Raw genomic sequence first — 22,586 nt, forward strand, 5'->3', positions numbered from 1 at the left:
CATTTATCCACTATAATTTATCTAGATGTTCAGAAAACTAGAATTTAGAACTCAATTATTACGTTAATATTAACATTTTTCATTGATGGGGTAAATCATTTCAAATAAAAAAAACACATAAGTTGTTGATGAAGAAAACTTCAGGCAATTGCAAATACATTAGTCACCTATAGATAGATTAGTTGTACGCAAAACTAGAATTTAGAACTCAATTATTACGTTAATATTAACATTATTCATTGATGGGGTAAATCATATCAAATAAAAAAAACACATAAGTTATTGTTAAATAAGACTTAAGGCAATTGCAAATACATTAGTCACCTTTAGTTAGATTAGTTGAACCCAAAACTAGAATATAGAACTCAAAAATTACGTTAATATTAACATTATTCATTGTTGGGTTACATCATTTCAAATTAAAAAAAAAAAAAATAATATATTGATGAATAAGACTTCAGACAATTGCAAATAAATTTATCCACGATACATAAACTAGATGATCAGAAAAACCAGAATTTAAAACTCAAAAATTACGTTAATATTAACATTATTCATTGAAGGGTTACATCATTTCAAATTAAAGAATAAACATAATATGTTGATGAATAAGACTTCAGGCAATTGAAAATACATTAGTCATCTATAGATAGATTAGTTGTACGCAAAACTAGAATTTAAAAGTCAATAAATACGTTGATATTAACATTATTCATTGTTGGGGTACATCATTTCAAATTAAAAAAAAAACATAATATGTTGATGAAGAAGACTTCAGACAATTGCAAATACATTTATCCACTATAAATTAACTAGATGTTCAGAAAACTAGAATTTAGAACTCAATTATTACGTTAATATTAACATTTTTCATTGATGGGGTAAATCATTTCAAATAAAAAAAACACATAAGTTGTTGTTGAATAAGACTTCAGACAATTGCAAATACATTAGTCACCTTTAGTTAGATTAGTTGAACCCAAAACTAGAATATAGAACACAAAAATTACGTTAATATTATCATTATTCATTGTTGGGTTACATCATTTCAAATTAAAAAAAAAACATAATATGTTGATGAATAAGACTTCAAACAATTGCAAATACATTTATCCACTATACATAAACTAGATGATCTGAAAAACCAGAATTTAGAACTCAAAAATTACGTTAATATTAACATTATTCATTGTTGGGTTACATCATTTCAAATTAAAGAATAAACATAATATGTTGATGAATAAGACTTCAGACAATTGCAAATACATTAGTCACCTATATATAGATTAGTTGTACGCAAAACTAGAATTTAGAAGTCAATAAATATGTTGATATTAACATTTTCATTGTTGGGGTACAACATTTCAAATTAAAAAAAAACATAATTTGTTGACGAATAAGACTTCAGACAATTGCAAATACATTTATCCACTATAAATTAACTAGATGTTCAGAAAACTAGAATTTAGAACTCAATTATTACGTTAATATTAACATTTTTCATTGATGGGGTAAATCATTTCAAATAAAAAAAACACATAAGTTGTTGTTGAATAAGACTTCAGACAATTGCAAATACATTAGTCACCTTTAGTTAGATTAGTTGAACCCAAAACTAGAATATAGAACACAAAAATTACGTTAATATTATCATTATTCATTGTTGGGTTACATAATTTCAAATTAAAAAAAAAAAAAAATATGTTGATGAATAAGACTTCAGACAATTGCAAATACATTTATCCACTATACATAAACTAGATGATCTGAAAAACCAGAATTTAGAACTCAAAAATTACGTTAATATTAACATTTTTCATTGATGGGGTAAATCATATCAAATAAAAAAAACACATAAGTTGTTGTTAAATAAGACTTCAGGCAATTGCAAATACATTAGTCATCTATAGATAGATTAGTTGTATGCAAAACTAGAATTTAGAAGTCAATAAATACAATGATATTAACATTATTCATTGTTGGGTTACATCATTTCAAATTAAAAAAAAAAACATAATATGTTGATGAATAAGACTTCAAACAATTGCAAATACATTTATCCACTATACATAAACTAGATGATCAGAAAAACCAGAATTTAAAACTCAAAAATGACGTTAATATTAACATTATTCATTGTTGGGTTACATCATTTCAAATTAAAGAATAAACATAATATGTTGATGAATAAGACTTCAGACAATTGCAAATACATTAGTCATCTATAGATAAATTAGTTGTACGCAAAACTAGAATTAAGAAGTCAATAAATACAATGATATTAACATTATTCATTGTTGGGTTACATCATTTCAAATTAAAAAAAAACACATAAGTTGTTGATGAAGAAAACTTCAGGCAATTGCAAATACATTAGTCACCTATAGATAGATTAGTTGTACGCAAAACTAGAATTTAGAACTCAATTATTACGTTAATATTAACATTATTCATTGATGGGGTAAATCATATCAAATAAAAAAAACACATAAGTTATTGTTAAATAAGACTTAAGGCAATTGCAAATACATTAGTCACCTTTAGTTAGATTAGTTGAACCCAAAACTAGAATATAGAACTCAAAAATTACGTTAATATTAACATTATTCATTGTTGGGTTACATCATTTCAAATTAAAAAAAAAAAAAATAATATATTGATGAATAAGACTTCAGACAATTGCAAATAAATTTATCCACGATACATAAACTAGATGATCAGAAAAACCAGAATTTAAAACTCAAAAATTACGTTAATATTAACATTATTCATTGAAGGGTTACATCATTTCAAATTAAAGAATAAACATAATATGTTGATGAATAAGACTTCAGGCAATTGCAAATACATTAGTCATCTATAGATAGATTAGTTGTACGCAAAACTAGAATTTAAAAGTCAATAAATACGTTGATATTAACATTATTCATTGTTGGGGTACATCATTTCAAATTAAAAAAAAAACATAATATGTTGATGAAGAAGACTTCAGACAATTGCAAATACATTTATCCACTATAAATTAACTAGATGTTCAGAAAACTAGAATTTAGAACTCAATTATTACGTTAATATTAACATTTTTCATTGTTGGGTTACATCATTTCAAATTAAAAAAAAAACATAATATGTTGATGAATAAGACTTCAAACAATTGCAAATACATTTATCCACTATACATAAACTAGATGATCTGAAAAACCAGAATTTAGAACTCAAAAATTACGTTAATATTAACATTATTCATTGTTGGGTTACATCATTTCAAATTAAAGAATAAACATAATATGTTGATGAATAACACTTCAGACAATTGCAAATACATTTATCCACTATACATAAACTAGATGATCTGAAAAACCAGAATTTAGAACTCAAAAATTACGTTAATATTAACATTATTCATTGTTGGGTTACATCATTTCAAATTAAAGAATAAACATAATATGTTGATGAATAAGACTTCAGACAATTGCAAATACATTTATCCACTATAAATTAACTAGATGTTCAGAAAACTAGAATTTAGAACTCAATTATTACATTAATATTAACATTTTTCATTGATGGAGTAAATCATTTCAAATTAAAGAATAAACATAATATGTTGATGAATAAGACTTCAGACAATTGCAAATACATTAGTCACCTATAGATAGATTAGTTGTACGCAAAACTAGAATTTAAAAGTCAATAAATACGTTGATATTAACATTATTCATTGTTGTGGTACATCATTTCAAATTAAAAAAAAAACATAATATGTTGATGAAGAAGACTTCAGACAATTGCAAATACATTTATCCACTATAAATTAACTAGATGTTCAGAAAACTAGAATTTAGAACTCAATTATTACGTTAATATTAACATTTTTCATTGATGGGGTAAATCATTTCAAATAAAAAAAACACATAAGTTGTTGTTGAATAAGACTTCAGACAATTGCAAATACATTAGTCACCTTTAGTTAGATTAGTTGAACCCAAAACTAGAATATAGAACACAAAAATTACGTTAATATTATCATTATTCATTGTTGGGTTACATCATTTCAAATTAAAAAAAAAACATAATATGTTGATGAATAAGACTTCAAACAATTGCAAATACATTTATCCACTATACATAAACTAGATGATCTGAAAAACCAGAATTTAGAACTCAAAAATTACGTTAATATTAACATTATTCATTGTTGGGTTACATCATTTCAAATTAAAGAATAAACATAATATGTTGATGAATAAGACTTCAGACAATTGCAAATACATTAGTCACCTATATATAGATTAGTTGTACGCAAAACTAGAATTTAGAAGTCAATAAATATGTTGATATTAACATTTTCATTGTTGGGGTACAACATTTCAAATTAAAAAAAAACATAATTTGTTGACGAATAAGACTTCAGACAATTGCAAATACATTTATCCACTATAAATTAACTAGATGTTCAGAAAACTAGAATTTAGAACTCAATTATTACGTTAATATTAACATTTTTCATTGATGGGGTAAATCATTTCAAATAAAAAAAACACATAAGTTGTTGTTGAATAAGACTTCAGACAATTGCAAATACATTAGTCACCTTTAGTTAGATTAGTTGAACCCAAAACTAGAATATAGAACACAAAAATTACGTTAATATTATCATTATTCATTGTTGGGTTACATAATTTCAAATTAAAAAAAAAAAAAAATATGTTGATGAATAAGACTTCAGACAATTGCAAATACATTTATCCACTATACATAAACTAGATGATCTGAAAAACCAGAATTTAGAACTCAAAAATTACGTTAATATTAACATTTTTCATTGATGGGGTAAATCATATCAAATAAAAAAAACACATAAGTTGTTGTTAAATAAGACTTCAGGCAATTGCAAATACATTAGTCATCTATAGATAGATTAGTTGTATGCAAAACTAGAATTTAGAAGTCAATAAATACAATGATATTAACATTATTCATTGTTGGGTTACATCATTTCAAATTAAAAAAAAAAACATAATATGTTGATGAATAAGACTTCAGACAATTGCAAATACATTTATCCACTATACATAAATTAGATGATCAGAAAAACCAGAATTTAAAACTCAAAAATGACGTTAATATTAACATTATTCATTGTTGGGTTACATCATTTCAAATTAAAGAATAAACATAATATGTTGATGAATAAGACTTCAGACAATTGCAAATACATTAGTCATCTATAGATAAATTAGTTGTACGCAAAACTAGAATTAAGAAGTCAATAAATACGTTGATATTAACATAATTCATTGTTGGGGTACATCATTTCAAATTAAAAAAAAAACATAATATGTTGATGAAGAAGACTTCAGACAATTGCAAATACATTTATCCACTATAAATTAACTAGATGTTCAGAAAACTAGAATTTAGAACTCAATTATTACGTTAATATTAACATTTTTCATTGATGGGGTAAATCATTTCAAATAAAAAAAACACATAAGTTGTTGTTGAATAAGACTTCAGACAATTGCAAATACATTAGTCACCTTTAGTTAGATTAGTTGAACCCAAAACTAGAATATAGAACACAAAAATTACGTTAATATTATCATTATTCATTGTTGGGTTACATCATTTCAAATTAAAAAAAAAACATAATATGTTGATGAATAAGACTTCAAACAATTGCAAATACATTTATCCACTATACATAAACTAGATGATCAGAAAAACCAGAATTTAAAACTCAAAAATGACGTGCATATTAACATTATTCATTGTTGGGTTACATCATTTCAAATTAAAGAATAAACATTATATGTTGATGAAGAAGACTTCAGATACTTGCAAATACATTTATCCACTATAATTTATCTAGATGTTCAGAAAACTAGAATTTAGAACTCAATTATTACGTTAATATTAACATTTTTCATTGATGGGGTAAATCATTTCAAATAAAAAAAACACATAAGTTGTTGATGAAGAAAACTTCAGGCAATTGCAAATACATTAGTCACCTATAGATAGATTAGTTGTACGCAAAACTAGAATTTAGAACTCAATTATTACGTTAATATTAACATTATTCATTGATGGGGTAAATCATATCAAATAAAAAAAACACATAAGTTATTGTTAAATAAGACTTAAGGCAATTGCAAATACATTAGTCACCTTTAGTTAGATTAGTTGAACCCAAAACTAGAATATAGAACTCAAAAATTACGTTAATATTAACATTATTCATTGTTGGGTTACATCATTTCAAATTAAAAAAAAAAAAAATAATATATTGATGAATAAGACTTCAGACAATTGCAAATAAATTTATCCACGATACATAAACTAGATGATCAGAAAAACCAGAATTTAAAACTCAAAAATTACGTTAATATTAACATTATTCATTGAAGGGTTACATCATTTCAAATTAAAGAATAAACATAATATGTTGATGAATAAGACTTCAGGCAATTGAAAATACATTAGTCATCTATAGATAGATTAGTTGTACGCAAAACTAGAATTTAAAAGTCAATAAATACGTTGATATTAACATTATTCATTGTTGGGGTACATCATTTCAAATTAAAAAAAAAACATAATATGTTGATGAAGAAGACTTCAGACAATTGCAAATACATTTATCCACTATAAATTAACTAGATGTTCAGAAAACTAGAATTTAGAACTCAATTATTACGTTAATATTAACATTTTTCATTGTTGGGTTACATCATTTCAAATTAAAAAAAAAACATAATATGTTGATGAATAAGACTTCAAACAATTGCAAATACATTTATCCACTATACATAAACTAGATGATCTGAAAAACCAGAATTTAGAACTCAAAAATTACGTTAATATTAACATTATTCATTGTTGGGTTACATCATTTCAAATTAAAGAATAAACATAATATGTTGATGAATAACACTTCAGACAATTGCAAATACATTTATCCACTATACATAAACTAGATGATCTGAAAAACCAGAATTTAGAACTCAAAAATTACGTTAATATTAACATTATTCATTGTTGGGTTACATCATTTCAAATTAAAGAATAAACATAATATGTTGATGAATAAGACTTCAGACAATTGCAAATACATTAGTCACCTATATATAGATTAGTTGTACGCAAAACTAGAATTTAGAAGTCAATAAATATGTTGATATTAACATTTTCATTGTTGGGGTACAACATTTCAAATTAAAAAAAAACATAATTTGTTGACGAATAAGACTTCAGACAATTGCAAATACATTTATCCACTATAAATTAACTAGATGTTCAGAAAACTAGAATTTAGAACTCAATTATTACGTTAATATTAACATTTTTCATTGATGGGGTAAATCATTTCAAATAAAAAAAACACATAAGTTGTTGTTGAATAAGACTTCAGACAATTGCAAATACATTAGTCACCTTTAGTTAGATTAGTTGAACCCAAAACTAGAATATAGAACACAAAAATTACGTTAATATTATCATTATTCATTGTTGGGTTACATAATTTCAAATTAAAAAAAAAAAAAAATATGTTGATGAATAAGACTTCAGACAATTGCAAATACATTTATCCACTATACATAAACTAGATGATCTGAAAAACCAGAATTTAGAACTCAAAAATTACGTTAATATTAACATTTTTCATTGATGGGGTAAATCATATCAAATAAAAAAAACACATAAGTTGTTGTTAAATAAGACTTCAGGCAATTGCAAATACATTAGTCATCTATAGATAGATTAGTTGTATGCAAAACTAGAATTTAGAAGTCAATAAATACAATGATATTAACATTATTCATTGTTGGGTTACATCATTTCAAATTAAAAAAAAAAACATAATATGTTGATGAATAAGACTTCAAACAATTGCAAATACATTTATCCACTATACATAAACTAGATGATCAGAAAAACCAGAATTTAAAACTCAAAAATGACGTTAATATTAACATTATTCATTGTTGGGTTACATCATTTCAAATTAAAGAATAAACATAATATGTTGATGAATAAGACTTCAGACAATTGCAAATACATTAGTCATCTATAGATAAATTAGTTGTACGCAAAACTAGAATTAAGAAGTCAATAAATACAATGATATTAACATTATTCATTGTTGGGTTACATCATTTCAAATTAAAAAAAAACACATAAGTTGTTGATGAAGAAAACTTCAGGCAATTGCAAATACATTAGTCACCTATAGATAGATTAGTTGTACGCAAAACTAGAATTTAGAACTCAATTATTACGTTAATATTAACATTATTCATTGATGGGGTAAATCATATCAAATAAAAAAAACACATAAGTTGTTGTTAAATAAGACTTCAAACAATTGCAAATACATTTATCCACTATACATAAACTAGATGATCAGAAAAACCAGAATTTAAAACTCAAAAATGACGTGCATATTAACATTATTCATTGTTGGGTTACATCATTTCAAATTAAAGAATAAACATTATATGTTGATGAAGAAGACTTCAGATACTTGCAAATACATTTATCCACTATAATTTATCTAGATGTTCAGAAAACTAGAATTTAGAACTCAATTATTACGTTAATATTAACATTTTTCATTGATGGGGTAAATCATTTCAAATAAAAAAAACACATAAGTTGTTGATGAAGAAAACTTCAGGCAATTGCAAATACATTTATCCACTATAAATTAACTAGATGTTCAGAAAACTAGAATTTAGAACTCAATTATTACGTTAATATTAACATTTTTCATTGTTGGGTTACATCATTTCAAATTAAAGAATAAACATAATATGTTGATGAATAACACTTCAGACAATTGCAAATACATTTATCCACTATACATAAACTAGATGATCTGAAAAACCAGAATTTAGAACTCAAAAATTACGTTAATATTAACATTATTCATTGTTGGGTTACATCATTTCAAATTAAAGAATAAACATAATATGTTGATGAATAAGACTTCAGACAATTGCAAATACATTTATCCACTATAAATTAACTAGATGTTCAGAAAACTAGAATTTAGAACTCAATTATTACATTAATATTAACATTTTTCATTGATGGAGTAAATCATTTCAAATTAAAGAATAAACATAATATGTTGATGAATAAGACTTCAGACAATTGCAAATACATTAGTCACCTATAGATAGATTAGTTGTACGCAAAACTAGAATTTAAAAGTCAATAAATACGTTGATATTAACATTATTCATTGTTGTGGTACATCATTTCAAATTAAAAAAAAAACATAATATGTTGATGAAGAAGACTTCAGACAATTGCAAATACATTTATCCACTATAAATTAACTAGATGTTCAGAAAACTAGAATTTAGAACTCAATTATTACGTTAATATTAACATTTTTCATTGATGGGGTAAATCATTTCAAATAAAAAAAACACATAAGTTGTTGTTGAATAAGACTTCAGACAATTGCAAATACATTAGTCACCTTTAGTTAGATTAGTTGAACCCAAAACTAGAATATAGAACACAAAAATTACGTTAATATTATCATTATTCATTGTTGGGTTACATCATTTCAAATTAAAAAAAAAACATAATATGTTGATGAATAAGACTTCAAACAATTGCAAATACATTTATCCACTATACATAAACTAGATGATCTGAAAAACCAGAATTTAGAACTCAAAAATTACGTTAATATTAACATTATTCATTGTTGGGTTACATCATTTCAAATTAAAGAATAAACATAATATGTTGATGAATAAGACTTCAGACAATTGCAAATACATTAGTCACCTATATATAGATTAGTTGTACGCAAAACTAGAATTTAGAAGTCAATAAATATGTTGATATTAACATTTTCATTGTTGGGGTACAACATTTCAAATTAAAAAAAAACATAATTTGTTGACGAATAAGACTTCAGACAATTGCAAATACATTTATCCACTATAAATTAACTAGATGTTCAGAAAACTAGAATTTAGAACTCAATTATTACGTTAATATTAACATTTTTCATTGATGGGGTAAATCATTTCAAATAAAAAAAACACATAAGTTGTTGTTGAATAAGACTTCAGACAATTGCAAATACATTAGTCACCTTTAGTTAGATTAGTTGAACCCAAAACTAGAATATAGAACACAAAAATTACGTTAATATTATCATTATTCATTGTTGGGTTACATAATTTCAAATTAAAAAAAAAAAAAAAATATGTTGATGAATAAGACTTCAGACAATTGCAAATACATTTATCCACTATACATAAACTAGATGATCTGAAAAACCAGAATTTAGAACTCAAAAATTACGTTAATATTAACATTTTTCATTGATGGGGTAAATCATATCAAATAAAAAAAACACATAAGTTGTTGTTAAATAAGACTTCAGGCAATTGCAAATACATTAGTCATCTATAGATAGATTAGTTGTATGCAAAACTAGAATTTAGAAGTCAATAAATACAATGATATTAACATTATTCATTGTTGGGTTACATCATTTCAAATTAAAAAAAAAAACATAATATGTTGATGAATAAGACTTCAGACAATTGCAAATACATTTATCCACTATACATAAATTAGATGATCAGAAAAACCAGAATTTAAAACTCAAAAATGACGTTAATATTAACATTATTCATTGTTGGGTTACATCATTTCAAATTAAAGAATAAACATAATATGTTGATGAATAAGACTTCAGACAATTGCAAATACATTAGTCATCTATAGATAAATTAGTTGTACGCAAAACTAGAATTAAGAAGTCAATAAATACGTTGATATTAACATAATTCATTGTTGGGGTACATCATTTCAAATTAAAAAAAAAACATAATATGTTGATGAAGAAGACTTCAGACAATTGCAAATACATTTATCCACTATAAATTAACTAGATGTTCAGAAAACTAGAATTTAGAACTCAATTATTACGTTAATATTAACATTTTTCATTGATGGGGTAAATCATTTCAAATAAAAAAAACACATAAGTTGTTGTTGAATAAGACTTCAGACAATTGCAAATACATTAGTCACCTTTAGTTAGATTAGTTGAACCCAAAACTAGAATATAGAACACAAAAATTACGTTAATATTATCATTATTCATTGTTGGGTTACATCATTTCAAATTAAAAAAAAAACATAATATGTTGATGAATAAGACTTCAAACAATTGCAAATACATTTATCCACTATACATAAACTAGATGATCAGAAAAACCAGAATTTAAAACTCAAAAATGACGTGCATATTAACATTATTCATTGTTGGGTTACATCATTTCAAATTAAAGAATAAACATTATATGTTGATGAAGAAGACTTCAGATACTTGCAAATACATTTATCCACTATAATTTATCTAGATGTTCAGAAAACTAGAATTTAGAACTCAATTATTACGTTAATATTAACATTTTTCATTGATGGGGTAAATCATTTCAAATAAAAAAAACACATAAGTTGTTGATGAAGAAAACTTCAGGCAATTGCAAATACATTAGTCACCTATAGATAGATTAGTTGTACGCAAAACTAGAATTTAGAACTCAATTATTACGTTAATATTAACATTATTCATTGATGGGGTAAATCATATCAAATAAAAAAAACACATAAGTTATTGTTAAATAAGACTTAAGGCAATTGCAAATACATTAGTCACCTTTAGTTAGATTAGTTGAACCCAAAACTAGAATATAGAACTCAAAAATTACGTTAATATTAACATTATTCATTGTTGGGTTACATCATTTCAAATTAAAAAAAAAAAAAATAATATATTGATGAATAAGACTTCAGACAATTGCAAATAAATTTATCCACGATACATAAACTAGATGATCAGAAAAACCAGAATTTAAAACTCAAAAATTACGTTAATATTAACATTATTCATTGAAGGGTTACATCATTTCAAATTAAAGAATAAACATAATATGTTGATGAATAAGACTTCAGGCAATTGAAAATACATTAGTCATCTATAGATAGATTAGTTGTACGCAAAACTAGAATTTAAAAGTCAATAAATACGTTGATATTAACATTATTCATTGTTGGGGTACATCATTTCAAATTAAAAAAAAAACATAATATGTTGATGAAGAAGACTTCAGACAATTGCAAATACATTTATCCACTATAAATTAACTAGATGTTCAGAAAACTAGAATTTAGAACTCAATTATTACGTTAATATTAACATTTTTCATTGTTGGGTTACATCATTTCAAATTAAAAAAAAAACATAATATGTTGATGAATAAGACTTCAAACAATTGCAAATACATTTATCCACTATACATAAACTAGATGATCTGAAAAACCAGAATTTAGAACTCAAAAATTACGTTAATATTAACATTATTCATTGTTGGGTTACATCATTTCAAATTAAAGAATAAACATAATATGTTGATGAATAACACTTCAGACAATTGCAAATACATTTATCCACTATACATAAACTAGATGATCTGAAAAACCAGAATTTAGAACTCAAAAATTACGTTAATATTAACATTATTCATTGTTGGGTTACATCATTTCAAATTAAAGAATAAACATAATATGTTGATGAATAAGACTTCAGACAATTGCAAATACATTAGTCACCTATATATAGATTAGTTGTACGCAAAACTAGAATTTAGAAGTCAATAAATATGTTGATATTAACATTTTCATTGTTGGGGTACAACATTTCAAATTAAAAAAAAACATAATTTGTTGACGAATAAGACTTCAGACAATTGCAAATACATTTATCCACTATAAATTAACTAGATGTTCAGAAAACTAGAATTTAGAACTCAATTATTACGTTAATATTAACATTTTTCATTGATGGGGTAAATCATTTCAAATAAAAAAAACACATAAGTTGTTGTTGAATAAGACTTCAGACAATTGCAAATACATTAGTCACCTTTAGTTAGATTAGTTGAACCCAAAACTAGAATATAGAACACAAAAATTACGTTAATATTATCATTATTCATTGTTGGGTTACATAATTTCAAATTAAAAAAAAAAAAAAATATGTTGATGAATAAGACTTCAGACAATTGCAAATACATTTATCCACTATACATAAACTAGATGATCTGAAAAACCAGAATTTAGAACTCAAAAATTACGTTAATATTAACATTTTTCATTGATGGGGTAAATCATATCAAATAAAAAAAACACATAAGTTGTTGTTAAATAAGACTTCAGGCAATTGCAAATACATTAGTCATCTATAGATAGATTAGTTGTATGCAAAACTAGAATTTAGAAGTCAATAAATACAATGATATTAACATTATTCATTGTTGGGTTACATCATTTCAAATTAAAAAAAAAAACATAATATGTTGATGAATAAGACTTCAAACAATTGCAAATACATTTATCCACTATACATAAACTAGATGATCAGAAAAACCAGAATTTAAAACTCAAAAATGACGTTAATATTAACATTATTCATTGTTGGGTTACATCATTTCAAATTAAAGAATAAACATAATATGTTGATGAATAAGACTTCAGACAATTGCAAATACATTAGTCATCTATAGATAAATTAGTTGTACGCAAAACTAGAATTAAGAAGTCAATAAATACAATGATATTAACATTATTCATTGTTGGGTTACATCATTTCAAATTAAAAAAAAACACATAAGTTGTTGATGAAGAAAACTTCAGGCAATTGCAAATACATTAGTCACCTATAGATAGATTAGTTGTACGCAAAACTAGAATTTAGAACTCAATTATTACGTTAATATTAACATTATTCATTGATGGGGTAAATCATATCAAATAAAAAAAACACATAAGTTGTTGTTAAATAAGACTTCAAACAATTGCAAATACATTTATCCACTATACATAAACTAGATGATCAGAAAAACCAGAATTTAAAACTCAAAAATGACGTGCATATTAACATTATTCATTGTTGGGTTACATCATTTCAAATTAAAGAATAAACATTATATGTTGATGAAGAAGGCTTCAGATACTTGCAAATACATTTATCCACTATAATTTATCTAGATGTTCAGAAAACTAGAATTTAGAACTCAATTATTACGTTAATATTAACATTTTTCATTGATGGGGTAAATCATTTCAAATAAAAAAAACACATAAGTTGTTGATGAAGAAAACTTCAGGCAATTGCAAATACATTAGTCACCTATAGATAGATTAGTTGTACGCAAAACTAGAATTTAGAACTCAATTATTACGTTAATATTAACATTATTCATTGATGGGGTAAATCATATCAAATAAAAAAAACACATAAGTTATTGTTAAATAAGACTTAAGGCAATTGCAAATACATTAGTCACCTTTAGTTAGATTAGTTGAACCCAAAACTAGAATATAGAACTCAAAAATTACGTTAATATTAACATTATTCATTGTTGGGTTACATCATTTCAAATTAAAAAAAAAAAAAATAATATATTGATGAATAAGACTTCAGACAATTGCAAATAAATTTATCCACGATACATAAACTAGATGATCAGAAAAACCAGAATTTAAAACTCAAAAATTACGTTAATATTAACATTATTCATTGAAGGGTTACATCATTTCAAATTAAAGAATAAACATAATATGTTGATGAATAAGACTTCAGGCAATTGAAAATACATTAGTCATCTATAGATAGATTAGTTGTACGCAAAACTAGAATTTAAAAGTCAATAAATACGTTGATATTAACATTATTCATTGTTGGGGTACATCATTTCAAATTAAAAAAAAAACATAATATGTTGATGAAGAAGACTTCAGACAATTGCAAATACATTTATCCACTATAAATTAACTAGATGTTCAGAAAACTAGAATTTAGAACTCAATTATTACGTTAATATTAACATTTTTCATTGTTGGGTTACATCATTTCAAATTAAAAAAAAAACATAATATGTTGATGAATAAGACTTCAAACAATTGCAAATACATTTATCCACTATACATAAACTAGATGATCTGAAAAACCAGAATTTAGAACTCAAAAATTACGTTAATATTAACATTATTCATTGTTGGGTTACATCATTTCAAATTAAAGAATAAACATAATATGTTGATGAATAACACTTCAGACAATTGCAAATACATTTATCCACTATACATAAACTAGATGATCTGAAAAACCAGAATTTAGAACTCAAAAATTACGTTAATATTAACATTATTCATTGTTGGGTTACATCATTTCAAATTAAAGAATAAACATAATATGTTGATGAATAAGACTTCAGACAATTGCAAATACATTTATCCACTATAAATTAACTAGATGTTCAGAAAACTAGAATTTAGAACTCAATTATTACATTAATATTAACATTTTTCATTGATGGGGTAAATCATTTCAAATTAAAGAATAAACATAATATGTTGATGAATAAGACTTCAGACAATTGCAAATACATTAGTCACCTATAGATAGATTAGTTGTACGCAAAACTAGAATTTAAAAGTCAATAAATACGTTGATATTAACATTATTCATTGTTGAGGTACATCATTTCAAATTAAAAAAAAAACATAATATGTTGATGAAGAAGACTTCAGACAATTGCAAATACATTTATCCACTATAAATTAACTAGATGTTCAGAAAACTAGAATTTAGAACTCAATTATTACGTTAATATTAACATTTTTCATTGATGGGGTAAATCATTTCAAATAAAAAAAACACATAAGTTGTTGTTGAATAAGACTTCAGACAATTGCAAATAAATTAGTCACCTTTAGTTAGATTAGTTGAACCCAAAACTAGAATATAGAACACAAAAATTACGTTAATATTATCATTATTCATTGTTGGGTTACATCATTTCAAATTAAAAAAAAAACATAATATGTTGATGAATAAGACTTCAAACAATTGCAAATACATTTATCCACTATACATAAACTAGATGATCTGAAAAACCAGAATTTAGAACTCAAAAATTACGTTAATATTAACATTATTCATTGTTGGGTTACATCATTTCAAATTAAAGAATAAACATAATATGTTGATGAATAAGACTTCAGACAATTGCAAATACATTAGTCACCTATATATAGATTAGTTGTACGCAAAACTAGAATTTAGAAGTCAATAAATATGTTGATATTAACATTTTCATTGTTGGGGTACAACATTTCAAATTAAAAAAAAACATAATTTGTTGACGAATAAGACTTCAGACAATTGCAAATACATTTATCCACTATAAATTAACTAGATGTTCAGAAAACTAGAATTTAGAACTCAATTATTACGTTAATATTAACATTTTTCATTGATGGGGTAAATCATTTCAAATAAAAAAAACACATAAGTTGTTGTTGAATAAGACTTCAGACAATTGCAAATACATTAGTCACCTTTAGTTAGATTAGTTGAACCCAAAACTAGAATATAGAACACAAAAATTACGTTAATATTATCATTATTCATTGTTGGGTTACATAATTTCAAATTAAAAAAAAAACATAATATGTTGATGAATAAGACTTCAGACAATTGCAAATACATTTATCCACTATACATAAACTAGATGATCTGAAAAACCAGAATTTAGAACTCAAAAATTACGTTAATATTAACATTTTTCATTGATGGGGTAAATCATATCAAATAAAAAAAACACATAAGTTGTTGTTAAATAAGACTTCAGGCAATTGCAAATACATTAGTCATCTATAGATAGATTAGTTGTATGCAAAACTAGAATTTAGAAGTCAATAAATACAATGATATTAACATTATTCATTGTTGGGTTACATCATTTCAAATTAAAAAAAAAAACATAATATGTTGATGAATAAGACTTCAGACAATTGCAAATACATTTATCCACTATACATAAATTAGATGATCAGAAAAACCAGAATTTAAAACTCAAAAATGACGTTAATATTAACATTATTCATTGTTGGGTTACATCATTTCAAATTAAAGAATAAACATAATATGTTGATGAATAAGACTTCAGACAATTGCAAATACATTAGTCATCTATAGATAAATTAGTTGTACGCAAAACTAGAATTAAGAAGTCAATAAATACGTTGATATTAACATAATTCATTGTTGGGGTACATCATTTCAAATTAAAAAAAAAACATAATATGTTGATGAAGAAGACTTCAGACAATTGCAAATACATTTATCCACTATACATAAACTAGATGATCAGAAAAACCAGAATTTAAAACTCAAAAATGACGTTAATATTAACATTATTCATTGTTGGGTTACATCATTTCAAATTAAAGAATAAACATAATATGTTGATGAATAAGACTTCAGACAATTGCAAATACATTAGTCATCTATAGATAAATTAGTTGTACGCAAAACTAGAATTAAGAAGTCAATAAATACGTTGATATTAACATAATTCATTGTTGGGGTACATCATTTAAAATTAAAAAAAAAACATAATATGTTGATGAAGAAGACTTCAGACAATTGCAAATACATTTATCCACTATAAATTAACTAGATGTTCAGAAAACTAGAATTTAGAACTCAATTATTACGTTAATATTAACATTTTTCATTGATGGGGTAAATCATATCAAATAAAAAAAACACATAAGTTGTTGTTAAATAACACTTCAGACAATTGCAAATACATTAGTCACCTATAGATAGATTAGTTGTACGCAAAACTAGAATTTAGAAGTCAATAAATACAATGATATTAATATTATTCATTGTTGGGTTACATCATTTCAAATTAAAAAAAAAAAACATAATTTGTTGATGAATAAGACTTCAGACAATTGCAAATACATTTATCCACTATAAATTAACTAGATGTTCAGAAAACTAGAATTTAGAACTCAATTATTACGTTAATATTAACATTTTTCATTGATGGGGTAAATCATATCAAATAAAAAAAACACATAAGTTGTTGTTAAATAAGACTTCAGGCAATTGCAAATACATTAGTCACCTATAGATAGATTAGTTGTACGCAAAACTAGAATTAAGAAGTCAATAAATACAATGATATTAACATTATTCATTGTTGGGTTACATCATTTCAAATTAAAAAAAAAAAACAAAATATGTTGATGAATAAGACTTCAGACAATTGCAAATACATTTATCCACGATACATAAACTAGATGATCAGAAAAACCAGAATTTAAAACTCAAAAATTACGTTAATATTAACATTATTCATTGTTGGGTTACATCATTTCAAATTAAAGAATAAACATAATATGTTGATGAATAAGACTTCAGACAATTGCAAATGCATTAGTCATCTATAGATAGATTAGTTGTACGCAAAACTAGAATTTAGAAGTCAATAAATACGTTGATATTAACATAATTCATTGTTGGGGTACATCATTTCAAATTAAAAAAAAAACATAATATGTTGATGAAGAAGACTTCAGACAATTGCAAATACATTTATCCACTATAAATTAACTAGATGTTCAGAAAACTAGAATTTAGAACTCAATTATTAAATTAATATTAACATTTTTCATTGATGGGGTAAATCATATCAAATAAAAAAAACACATAAGTTGTTGTTAAATAAGACTTCAGGCAATTGCAAATACATTAGTCATCTATAGATAGATTAGTTGTACGCAAAACTTGAATTTAGAAGTCAATAAATACAATGATATTAACATTATTCATTGTTGGGTTACATCATTTCAAATTAAAAAAAAAAACATAATATGTTGATGAATAAGACTTCAGACAATTGCAAATACATTTATCCACTATACATAAACTAGATGATCAGAAAAACCAGAATTTAAAACTCAAAAATGACGTTAATATTAACATTATTCATTGTTGGGTTACATCATTTCAAATTAAAGAATAAACATAATATGTTGATAAATAAGACTTCAGACAATTGCAAATACATTAGTCATCTATAGATAGATTAGTTGTACGCAAAACTAGAATTTAGAAGTCAATAAATACGTTGATATTAACATAATTCATTGTTGGGTTACATCATTTCAAATTAAAAAAAAAAAAAATAATATGTTGATGAATAAGACTTCAGACAATTGCAAATACATTTATCCACGATACATAAACTAGATGATCAGAAAAACCAGAATTTAAAACTCAAAAATTACGTTAATATTAACATTATTCATTGAAGGGTTACATCATTTCAAATTAAAGAATAAACATAATATGTTGATGAATAAGACTTCAGACAATTGCAAATACATTAGTCACCTACAGATAGATTAGTTGTACGCAAAACTAGAATTTAGAAGTCAATAAATACAATGATATTAATATTATTCATTGTTGGGTAACATCATTTCAAATTAAAAAAAAAAACATAATATGTTGATGAAGAAGACTTCAGACAATTGCAAATACATTTATCCACTATAAAATAACTAGATGTTCAGAAAACTAGAATTTAGAACTCAATTATTACGTTAATATTAACATTTTTCATTGATGGGGTAAATCATATCAAATAAAAAAAACACATAAGTTGTTGTTAAATAAGACTTCAGGCAATTGCAAATACATTAGTCATCTATAGATAGATTAGTTGTACGCAAAACTTGAATTTAGAAGTCAATAAATACAATGATATTAACATTATTCATTGTTGGGTTACATCATTTCAAATTAAAAAAAAAAACATAATATGTTGATGAATAAGACTTCAGACAATTGCAAATACATTTATCCACTATACATAAACTAGATGATCAGAAAAACCAGAATTTAAAACTCAAAAATGACGTTAATATTAACATTATTCATTGTTGGGTTACATCATTTCAAATTAAAGAATAAACATAATATGTTGATAAATAAGACTTCAGACAATTGCAAATACATTAGTCATCTATAGATAGATTAGTTGTACGCAAAACTAGAATTTAGAAGTCAATAAATACGTTGATATTAACATAATTCATTGTTGGGTTACATCATTTCAAATTAAAAAAAAAAAATAATATGTTGATGAATAAGACTTCAGACAATTGCAAATACATTTATCCACGATACATAAACTAGATGATCAGAAAAACCAGAATTTAAAACTCAAAAATTACGTTAATATTAACATTATTCATTGAAGGGTTACATCATTTCAAATTAAAGAATAAACATAATATGTTGATGAATAAGACTTCAGACAATTGCAAATACATTAGTCACCTATAGATAGATTAGTTGTACGCAAAACTAGAATTTAGAAGTCAATAAATACAATGATATTAATATTATTCATTGTTGGGTTACATCATTTCAAATTAAAAAAAAAAACATAATATGTTGATGAAGAAGACTTCAGACAATTGCAAATACATTTATCCACTATAAATTAACTAGATGTTCAGAAAACTAGAATTTAGAACTCAATTATTACGTTAATATTAACATTTTTCATTGATGGGGTAAATCATATCAAATAAAAAAAACACATAAGTTGTTGTTAAATAAGACTTCAGGCAATTGCAAATACATTAGTCATCTATAGATAGATAAGTTGTACGCAAAACTTGAATTTAGAAGTCAATAAATACAATGATATTACATTATTCATTGTTGGGTAACATCATTTCAAATTAAAAAAAAAAACATAATATGTTGATGAATAAGACTTCAGACAATTGCAAATACATTTACCCACTATACATAAACTAGATGATCAGAAAAACCAGAATTTAAAACTCAAAAATGACGTTAATATTAACATTATTCATTGTTGGGTTACATCATTTCAAATTAATGAATAAACATAATATGTTGATTAATAAGACTTCAGACAATTGCAAATACATTAGTCATCTATAGATAGATTAGTTGTACGCAAAACTAGAATTTAGAAGTCAATAAATACGTTGATATTAACATAATTCATTGTTGGGGTACATCATTTCAAATTAAAAAAAAAAACATAATATGTTGATGAAGAAGACTTCAGACAATTGCAAATACATTTATCCACTATTATTTAACTAGATGTTCAGAAAACTAGAATTTAGAACTCAATTATTACGTTAATATTAACATTTTTCATTGATGGGGTAAATCATTTCAAATAAAAAAAACACATAAGTTGTTGTTGAATAAGACTTCAGGCAATTGCAAATACATTATTCACCTATAGATAGATTAGTTGTACGCAAAACTAGAATTTAGAAGTCAATAAATACAATGATATTAACATTATTCATTGTTGGGTTACATCATTTCAAATTAAAAAAAAAAACATAATATGTTGATGAATAAGATTTCAGACAATTGTAAATACATTTATCCACGATACATAAACTAGATGATCAGAAAAACCAGAATTTAAAACTCGAAAATTACGTTAATATTAACATTATTCATTGTTGGGTTACATCATTTCAAATTAAAGAATAAACATAATATGTTGATGAATAAGACTTCAGACAATTGCAAATACATTAGTCACCTACAGATAGATTAGTTGTACGCAAAACTAGAATTTAGAAGTCAATAAATACAATGATATTAATATTATTCATTGTTGGGTAACATCATTTCAAATTAAAAAAAAAAACATAATATGTTGATGAAGAAGACTTCAGACAATTGCAAATACATTTATCCACTATAAAATAACTAGATGTTCAGAAAACTAGAATTTAGAACTCAATTATTACGTTAATATTAACATTTTTCATTGATGGGGTAAATCATATCAAATAAAAAAAACACATAAGTTGTTGTTAAATAAGACTTCAGGCAATTGCAAATACATTAGTCATCTATAGATAGATTAGTTGTACGCAAAACTTGAATTTAGAAGTCAATAAATACAATGATATTAACATTATTCATTGTTGGGTTACATCATTTCAAATTAAAAAAAAAAACATAATATGTTGATGAATAAGACTTCAGACAATTGCAAATACATTTATCCACTATACATAAACTAGATGATCAGAAAAACCAGAATTTAAAACTCAAAAATGACGTTAATATTAACATTATTCATTGTTGGGTTACATCATTTCAAATTAAAGAATAAACATAATATGTTGATAAATAAGACTTCAGACAATTGCAAATACATTAGTCATCTATAGATAGATTAGTTGTACGCAAAACTAGAATTTAGAAGTCAATAAATACGTTGATATTAACATCATTCATTGTTGGGGTACATCATTTCAAATTAAAAAAAAAAACATAATATGTTGATGAAGAAGACTTCAGACAATTGCAAATACATTTATCCACTATAATTTAACTAGATGTTCAGAAAACTAGAATTTAGAACTCAATTATTACGTTAATATACACATTATTCATTGATGGGGTAAATCATTTCAAATAAAAAAAACACATAAGTTGTTGTTGAATAAGACTTCAGGCAATTGCAAATACATTATTCACCTATAGATAGATTAGTTGTACGCAAAACTAGAATTTAGAAGTCAATAAATACAATGATATTAACATTATTCATTGTTGGGTTACATCATTTCAAATTAAAAAAAAAAACATA

This window comes from Metopolophium dirhodum, chromosome 1, assembly GCF_019925205.1.
Source record: "Metopolophium dirhodum isolate CAU chromosome 1, ASM1992520v1, whole genome shotgun sequence".
Lineage (NCBI taxonomy): Eukaryota > Metazoa > Arthropoda > Insecta > Hemiptera > Aphididae > Metopolophium > Metopolophium dirhodum.